Raw genomic sequence first — 9,155 nt, 5'->3', positions numbered from 1 at the left:
ACGCCCTCCCGCCGAGCCGGCCGTAACCCTGGGCGAGCAGCAGCCGGTGGGAGATGCCCTGAAGATGGCAGCAAGGCCATGGGCACCACACAGCTGGGGCTGGCGACAGCGCTGGGACAGCGGATACCACAGCTAAATGCTGACTGAAGAAAATATTTTGCTATTAAGGGGGGAAAAAGGGGGGGGGGGGAGAGGGGGGGAGAGAAGGGGAGTGTAGTGGAGAGCTGTTTTGTAACAAATGCTGGAGCTCTACCCATGGCTGGGACTTTCTGCCAAATCACACCCTCGCTGCAAACCTGCCAGGATATTAAAAGGCTGGTCAGCCCCTCACAGCTGAGTCCCTCCCTGAAAGACAGAGGAAGGGTGCAATGGGCTTCCCCGACAGCACTGCCTGCAGGCAGCTTCGTGTGAAGGGAGTTATTTTAGGGTCTCCTCCTTTTCTTGTGCTTGTAGCCCTCGGCCAGGCAGGCTTGATGCTGAGCTGTGGCTCTTCAACTGATGCAAAAAGGCAAGGGTGAGCTGGACCCAGAACCCGCTGGGCTCCTGATGGGTCTGTGTATGATCAGGCATCCTGACCAGGGCTGCTGGGTGCCATGTAAATACAGCATTAAAAGAAAGAGAGATCATTCCCTGAGGATCTCCTGGCTCGAATTAGGGAGGTGGGATCGCTGTCAGTAAATGACAGACTATCGCGGGGAGAGGCACAAACAAGCATGTGTGGAGAGCACCAGGAGATGGAGATCAGGGCGTTGTGGTTTTGTCTAGACAAGGAATGCTGCAGCTGAGCTTAACCCCTGCCCTGGCGGGCTCAGGGGAAGCCAGACCTGCCAGGGGATGGAGACATGTGAGGGGAAAGCAGCATCCTGAAAGAGGGTGCTAAGGGATGGGATTGTGGCTGGATGTATGGAGCTGGATAAGGGGACAGCAGCAGTGCCCATGGATACATAACCAGCCTCAGCCATGGGGCTGTGGAGGAACAGGAGTGTTCAGCCCACCACAGTGGAAAAGTGGGTGTGGAGAGGTGGCTGTGCCTGTGGTGAGGAACATGGAACATAGTGGATCTGAGCAAAGCAAGGTTTTGGGAGAGATGTGAAGGAAGGCAGGCAGGAGCATGTCCAGACAGGAACAGGAGGGTGTGATGAGGCCATCCAAGGCTCTGGCAGCTTCACTATGAGGAAGAGAGAACCAGAGTTCAGGACAAAGTCATGGTGCAATCAGGGTGGGATGTGCAAGGGTCTGTGTGGGGCCAAAGCTTAGACCCTCCACAGGTGTTTTTGAGGAGGTGTGGGAGCGATGAGTGGAGCTGGGTGGAGTTCTGCCAGCTGGGAGGCTCAGTGATGAGCGCTTTGGGGTGGAAATAGAAAGGCCCTGTAGGTCCTTTATAACTCAGCTTGGACAAATACAATGAATTTGATGCTTTTAGAGAGTAGTAAGTCAGGAGTGGGGGGCATTTACAAACCAAAATGCAAGAATTCAACCTTAAATGCTCTGATCTCCACATTTACCTTGCAGCTGAGGAATCTTCTCCCTAGCCAGCAGTACTGGGTTCCGTGAGGCAGAGCAGCCCTGCTTCCTGCAGAGCTGGACCAGACAGTAAGCAATGGGCTGGCCATAGAGATGGGGTCTACTTCTGTGTGCAAGTGTTGGTCTGGAGATAAAGAGCATTTAGAGCTGCAAACCTCAAGGTAAGGATTCTGTGTGGTGTTAACAGCCCCAGAGCTGTGTGTTGGGGTAGTGGTTACATACAGAGATGGAGAGGAAGGAGACAGCTCCTGGCACCCGAACATCTACGTGTTGGAGGCGACTAGCTATACAATGAGATCTCTGTGTCCTGGGAGGCAGGACAGAGCCTGCAGACAAACTGGGGGAGGATTAGGCTGAGATTGTGTAAACTCTGCAGAGGTACAAGATGTTGGACAAAGGCAGGAAGACAGGCAGATGTATACAGATGCAAGGGGCATCAAGGGAGAAGGCTGTGAAGCATCATGCCCAGCAGAGGTGAGAGGTGGATGTGTGGCAGTACTGCTGTGCAGCGAGAGGGCACAGTGATGGGGTGCAGGAGCACGCAGCTGTGGGTGCACATAAAACCCCAGCGCCATCATACTCAGCATGAGCATATTTGTGTGGTTGCACCCATGGGTTGGCTCCAGCCCAGGATAGGTGATATCTCCCCTAACTCTGTCTGGTGTGGAGGAGAGGCTCATGAGTCACTGCTCTTGAACCATGGCATGATGGCCTTGTGATCTGCAGCTAACACCAAAACAAGCATACCTGAAAGCACATGGGTCTGTGATCCCCTCTGTGGAGACAGGATGCAGCCAAGCTGATGATGTCCTGCCAGCATCACCCATGTCCTTCCAGCAGCTGGCAGAATCCAGGCAGCACCATGCTTTGGCTCAGAAAATAATCTTTCTATGTGATGTGTTACTGGGCAGAGGGTGACCAGAAAGGACACAGCTAAGCTGGCATCACTGGTGCCTGCCCACATTGTCAGAATCCCTTGGGCCCCTGTGAGTCAGCACTTGGTCACCTCTGCCTGGAGGCCTGCCAACCCCTGAGCAATGATTTCCAGTGCATGTGGCCAGGTTGTGTGTCAGGAGGATTAATGATAGAAGATTCTCAGGGTTTAAGAGATCTGGGTCTAATTTAAAACCAAAACAAAACATAGAAATTTAGGAGCAGGGGAGTTGCTGTCCTGGGGCAAGCCTGGGATGCAGCTCATCGCGTATCCGATCTTGCAGTAACATGTGCCAGGACCTTCAGAGAAGGTACAAGCAAACACCTGGTACACAGGAAAAACCCAGCCTCCCAGGGGTGCTTTCTTCTTTGTCTTTTGCTATTAGTCATTAGCTTATGCTCCAAAGCACATGGCCTTATCTCCCCTCCAGGCATCTTCCTTTTATCTACCTTGACTCATGGAGCTGCAGAAACTTCTATTAGCCGCATAAATGTCAGATCTTCTTTAAAATCTTAGAAAACTCTCTACCTCGTTGTATCTTATGGCAATGAATTCCACACATTCATCATGGGTTGGTGTAAAAATGAGTTTCTTATCAGTTTGTAGCTTTCTGTCTTTGGATTTAGCCATCTATCCTGGAAGAGCTTTCTCCGTTGCGTCCATGAACGTCCATCCCTGATGCAAAGGGAGCTGGATGCCAAGATGAGCTCCGGTTTTGCCTGATGTTTTCTGGTAAGAGGCTTAAAGCCAGCGACTGGAAGAGCTTGACAGCAAGCCTCCTTTTGCAAAAAGTCTTCAGCAACTTTCTTGCTGAAAATTTGGGCTGGCGGTGGAGCAGCTCTGCATGCCAGAGGGATGGGAAGTTCAGGCTGAAGATGTCTCAAGGCAAAGTCTTGGGGTTGTGCCAGGTTGTGGGAGGTGGAGGTTTGGGAAAGGGCTGCAGGGCTTAGCCAAAGACCAAAGGAAATGTGGAAGAGGGGAACGTTTGTCTTGATTTAATTTGACACTTAAACTGGAAGGGGGTGATTTGTAGCTGCTCGCATTTAAAAAAGTCCACCAGATAGGGAAGTGGAGGCAATAGGGGGTTGGATGCCAGATCAGATAAGACCCTGTGGGTAATGCCTCTACCTTACTCATTTTCATCCAGCTTTATCTCCAGGCTCCTAAAAAGCCCAATGGCTTGAAATCCTCCACTCCTGTCTACTTCCAATCTCTCCTTTTCAGTGAGGTACCCAAACCCAATGACATGCGCACTGCTGTACTGATTTACCCTAGCACAGTGCTCCCTGGCCCTCCCATCACATGCCCAAGGCCATCTTGGTGCCCTGGCCCACAGCTGAACACCGAGTTGTTCACTTAGATGTCTTGAATGGCTTGGGCTGCCACTCACATCTTGATACGGGGACTGATCCTTGCAGAAGGCGGTGAGAGGAGGGGTAACAGTGCCAGGGGGGTAACAGTGCCGGAGGGAGTGTTGGAAGTTTTACTCACCTCAAGAACAGCTTGCTCAGGGCTCACTGACCTCATGGGCAACCAAACATGGGAACATTGCAGGGAAGGAGGGAGGCAGGCATAGCCCGGGCAAGTGGAGGCATCACCAAGGAATGTGCCCGCACCCTCCACAGAGCACATCATGGGCTGCTGGCACAAGCTGAGCCCTATACGGAGCCATTCCAGCAGCTGGCTCCTGAGATGGGCCCTCAGCAGGTACCAGAGCAGCTGGAGGAGCATGAGGAGGCTCAGGAAAGCGCTGGCCGGATTGAACGCCTGTTGGCACTGACCCTAATCCTTTCCTTCCAATGTGCTGATTGGAATTGAATTTCCAGTAGGAGCAGTTGTGATGCTCTGTCTGCAAGCTGGCAGGGAGAGCTGCAGATTTTTATCCTGTGCTTCCCAGCTATTGCTTTCATTAAAAAAAAATAAAGAAAGAACGAAAGAAAGCCCAGAGTGACCACTGAAAAACACTGCAGTGGCTGAGGTCTCCTGGTGACACTGGGCAGGATGAGATGGGTGTGGATGTGACTGTGGGCTGGCGAGGGGGGGGGTGCATCCCCTCTCAACCTGCCCATGGTGGAGCAGAAAATGTCAGGACTCCAGCCTCGCACTGAAGCAGAACCAGCTCAGCCCTGGTTGCATTCACTGGAGGTTTCTCGTCCTCCCTGGGATACAGATGGGACTCCCAACAGACATTGCAGCTGAGAGTGTTGCATCCAAACTGAGTTTCTCCTTCCTGCACCTTCAGCCCATTGCTTCTGGCTTGACATATTCTGCTCCCTCTGCAGCATCCCTCTTGCCCAAGGGATGCAGTATCTACCTCTCACCTCTATCCCTGAGGCATGGCTGATCACAGCCAGGCAGCTGCTCTGGATGGCTTTGCAGACCTCTGGCAGGTCTCACTGTCCTTGACTTTACTCTCACTCTGTATCAACTATTACATGGTGGTACCCAAAATGGTACAAGTTCACAGGCAGGACTGTGGCAGGGCAGGGCAGGGCAGGGCTGTGGAGGGCACTGGAGGCAAGATGCTGGTTTTGTATCTCCCAACAATGTTCCTTTAAATTTTTTTTTTCCACAATACAAAACTCCTGCCTCATATTCAGCCTGTGATCCCTGACAGCCTCAACACTTTTCTGCAGAGCACCTATCTTGCTAGCTTCTCCCTGTATTTATTTAGGCTTCCTCTCCCTGCCCTGTATTTGCTTGGTTGAACCTTGTGCTTGTCTTGGTGAACACCCTCCTGTTTTTCCTGGCTCTGACTCTGATTTATCAAGATTGTTTTGAGTTTTCATCCTGCCTTGCTGTGTTGCCTGAGCAGTCCTGCCTCTGACACAAGGTATGAGCCATTTACAACCATGCACAAGCTCAGAACAGATCCAGTTCCTCTTTTTCTGACCATTCCAGCCTCATCTCTTTAACAAGGCTGGTCCACAAAGGGCAAATACCCAGGGAATGCTCTTGCTTGAGGATAAAAAACCCCAACCAAACAAACGAACAAACAAAGGACATGCATTGTGCCCAGGGAAAAGAAAACATCCTAGAAACGCTGAGGAAGGGGCACAGCACAATTCTGCCCTGGAAGAGCCTCCCCTCCACCCCTGTTGTTATTGCTGCTCCCTCTTTTGACCTGAGCAGTTTGCAAATATTTTCAGTCCTGCAGGTTGTTTCCATTAGGAGGGGGAAAAAAAAAATCAATGAGGCAGCCAAGAGTCTGTGGCTGAGGCTGCTCTCTGCTAAAAATGGACAGAGAGCCTCTTTGCTGAGTGCAGCGGGGTGGGTTTGTCTTTTCCCGGCTCTGACCCCGTCGTTTCCCAAAAGCCGCCTCTCCAGGCTGGTGCTCTTGGTCTCCCTGCCTGTCTTGTTGCTGCTCAGGCTTCTCCTCCCTCGCCTTGTGCCTGGCCCCAGGGCTTGGCAATTCTCACCAACATGAAAACATTCCTATCATTTCATCAAGTTGCTTAATAATTTGCCAGAAATGCCTATTGATTTCTTCCACGCTTCTGCGCAGAGGTAAATAAGAGCCATTTGTCACTGCGTTGTGTGCTGGTAATTAAAAATTACTGGGAAACTTCGACCAAAAATGGAATAATTTCAAGTCAAATTAAATAATTCCAAGGGAAATTAAATAATCCTAGGTAATCAGTGCTAAATGAGACCATTATTTTGCTTATCAGTGACTAAAAATTAGCAGGCATTTTTCCTCGTTTGGATGCTCTTCCTCCCCCTCCATGTCAGTAGAGCCTTTCTAATTTGTTTTAATTGTTGATTTTAATGAGCAGTGTTTTTCTGGTAACATTTGTGTGTGTGTGTGTGTGTGTGTGTGTGTGCTTTTTGTTGTTGTGTTGTTCTAGAGATGGTTTTTATTACGTTGCGCAAAGCCTGGAGCACCTCAAATGTGGGAGCAATTTGGAAACTAAATTATTATTATTTATTTAAATCAAACCCTCCAGCCTCTTTAACCATTTGGCTGATTCTCTAATTGCCAAAGCAGCATGATGGAAATGCTCAGCGCTTGTCTCCCTGTGCTGCAAGGGCTGGCGAGGAAGCGCCTTGGTGGTGCTCTTCTCTGCTCCGTGACCTTCTGCGTGGCGTGGCCCCTGCCCACTCATCTCAGGTCCTGAGAAGTTTCTTCAGTCCAGAGCTGTGTTTTTAACCCCAGCACCTCCCATCAGTGCCTCCCAGCCATGGGGAGATCCTGGCACAGAGGCATCTGGAGGTGGCTGCAGGGGTCTTGTCTCATCCAAGTAAGAAGCAAGATCTGGGGGTAGGCAGAAGACTCATAATCTCAGCTCGGTTTGTATCTGGTTGTGGCAGCTGGGTGCGATAAGGCTGCTGGTGGATAGATTTTGGAAAGGGAGGTGCTTCTTGGCCATGAAACCACTAAAGTTCTGAGGTCAAGGACAAGCTCTTTGAAGCTTGCCGGCTGCCCAATTCATTGCCTTGGCCAGCAGGGTTGTGTGGGTGCACTGTCTAGCTCCAAGATAATCTGCATCCCCAAGAGGTAGCCAGGATGTGTGTCTGATGAAATGTGTCCAGGTGAGCCGTTACTCCAAGGTCCTCTGATCCTCGCCCACATCCATTCTCCATATGCTTCCCAAGGGACTCCCAGCCCCCTGCTCACAAACTGCCATGGGAGAGCAGAGTGGGACTGGGCCAGTACCGCCTTGTTCCTTTTGCCCTCAGATCTTGAGAAGTCAGGGCTGATTTGCCCCTGGCAAGGGGGTACCTAGACTTCTGCCTCACCCCTGGTCTATCCACTGAGGGTTTGTCACCTCCCAGCTCCATGGCACAATGAGTTTGCGCAGTCAGCCGTGAACGATGCTGCCTCTCCCTGCTGCTGCTGGGTTGCATTACAGCCTCCTGTCTATGGCAATTTGCTCTGCACCATCGCCCCAGGGGCACGACAGGATCTTCTGTTCATCAGGTTGCTCCCCACAGGCTGCACAGATGCCTTTCACCCAAGGGCAGAAGCTTGGGGCATTCCCTCTAGGTGTGTCACTTAACATGGTCCTATCCTGGAGGTGCAGATGGGCCTGGGGTCTAACTGCAAATGGTGCAGGGGTGTACTGGAGAACCTGTGGGTGACTGCTGTGCCAGGGTGTGGGAGTTCCTGCTCAGGGTGTCTGAGGATGTGCAGCCATCCTGCTTCAGGCTGCTCTGTGCCTCGATGGCTGTTAAAGGGGAAAAAAATGCTGCCTGCCCTACAGAGAATTGTTTGCAAAATGCCTCTAAAACATCCACTTACTGAGCACCAGCCCTCGGCCTGAGATAGCCTCTGATTTGAACTGACCAAACAAGGCAAAAGACAGAATAAGCAAATCATTTGGATGTTTTTTTCCCCCTCTCTCTTCTTTAATAAAACCCTTTTCTCTCCCTTTCCCTGAAGTCCTAGAAAATGACTAGTTGGAAAGCTTCATCTTTTAGGATGCAAAGAAACGGTCTCAAGTTGCACTAAGTGAGGTTTAGATTGGCTATTGCAAGAAACTTCATCACTGAAAGGGTTATCACACACTGGAATAAACTCCCCAGGGAGGTGGCTGAATCATCATCCCTGGAGTTGTTTAAAAGATGCAGAGTTGTGATGCTAAGGGACCATGGTTTAGCACCAGACTTGCCAGTTAGATAATGGTTGGACTTGATGATCTTAAACGTCTTTTCCAACCAAAATTATTATTTTATGATCTGTTGCTGGTGTCAGGCCTGCCTCTGCCCTTGGTGCTGTGCTGCTTCCCTACATGATGCCTGGGCTCAAGGCAGGGAAGGGGCTGAGGATGGACTGAGGCTGAAGGCTGGGGATGGCCGCAGCAGCTGAGGAACAGGGAAAGCATTGGGGGATTTTAGGCAGCCGAAAGAAGAATAAGGGTAGACTTACTTTTGCAAGCTCTGCTCCCCTCCCATGTGCATGAGATCCCCTGTTTTCCAAAATCCAAACAATCTTCTGCAATCTCCACATTTGGCTGGGACTGGTGGGGAAATGCCTGGCAAAACCTGCTGCCAGGCCCAAGGTAATTGCCCACTTGCCCAGCTCGGTGACCCCAGTCCCTGGCTCCGTGGCCAGCCCCTGCCCTCTGCTGCTGAGACCTGGAAGTGCCAAACTCAGACCAAGCAGCCCCAAACCTGCAGGGTACTCGGCAGAGCTGGAGAGTTGGGGCTCTGGATATGGCTTTTCATTGAGATCTGCCTGGATAGGCTGCAGGGTGCTCCCTGCCTTGTACCTCTCACACCCAGGAATAGCTTGTGGTACTTGGCATTCATTCCCCTACGCTTAATTTCATCCCATTTAGAGCTAGTAAAAACTATTCCCTGCAAGCAATTTATTCAACAAATGTAGCTGGCACTTTCTGTTACTGAGTTGTCCAGAAAGAGACCACAATTTTTAATGATTTTTTTCCATTCAGTGAAATGCTCTTTATGACCGTGTTTGAGCTTGGGGTTGGTCATGAATGGCAGCAGAGTGAAAAAAAAATATCCGGTGGTGGCCCTATCTGAGCTGCAGTTTGCTATTCAGGCTGCGAGGCTGGGCACCTTATCGCTCTGCATATTGTTTCTCTCCCCTGAATAGGAGCCCTTGTCTTCCTCAACTACCTCCACTTCTCCCCAGCACAAAATTAATTTCATCCTGCAACAAATCCGTCCGCTTCCTTAAATGAATCTGTTGCTGGCCCTGAAAGATCTCTGGGCATGCAAAATCTCATTTCTG

This window comes from Dryobates pubescens, chromosome 13 (assembly GCF_014839835.1).
Source record: "Dryobates pubescens isolate bDryPub1 chromosome 13, bDryPub1.pri, whole genome shotgun sequence".
NCBI classification, from domain to species: domain Eukaryota; kingdom Metazoa; phylum Chordata; class Aves; order Piciformes; family Picidae; genus Dryobates; species Dryobates pubescens.
This window is presented reverse-complemented; position numbering follows the sequence as displayed.